Raw genomic sequence first — 302 nt, 5'->3', positions numbered from 1 at the left:
TGACTTTGTGGTGCTGGAAATGGAGGAGCATAAGAGTGCAACTCTCATTCTAGGAAGACCTTTCCTAGCAACTGGACGAACTCTCATTGATGTACAAAAAGGGGAAGTAACCTTGAGAGTCAATGAGGATGAGTTCAAGTTAAATGTTGTAAAAGCCATGCAGCATCCAGACACACCAAATGACTGCATGGGCGCTGACATTATTGACTCTCTGGTAGAAGAGATCAATATGGCTGAAAGCCTAGAATCAGAGCTTGAAGACATCTTCAAGGATGCTCAGCCTGATCAAGAAGAACTAGAGA

This window comes from Arachis duranensis, chromosome 3 (genome assembly GCF_000817695.3).
Source record: "Arachis duranensis cultivar V14167 chromosome 3, aradu.V14167.gnm2.J7QH, whole genome shotgun sequence".
NCBI classification, from domain to species: domain Eukaryota; kingdom Viridiplantae; phylum Streptophyta; class Magnoliopsida; order Fabales; family Fabaceae; genus Arachis; species Arachis duranensis.
The sequence above is the reverse complement of the archived record's forward strand: the minus strand, read 5'-3'. Positions refer to the sequence as shown.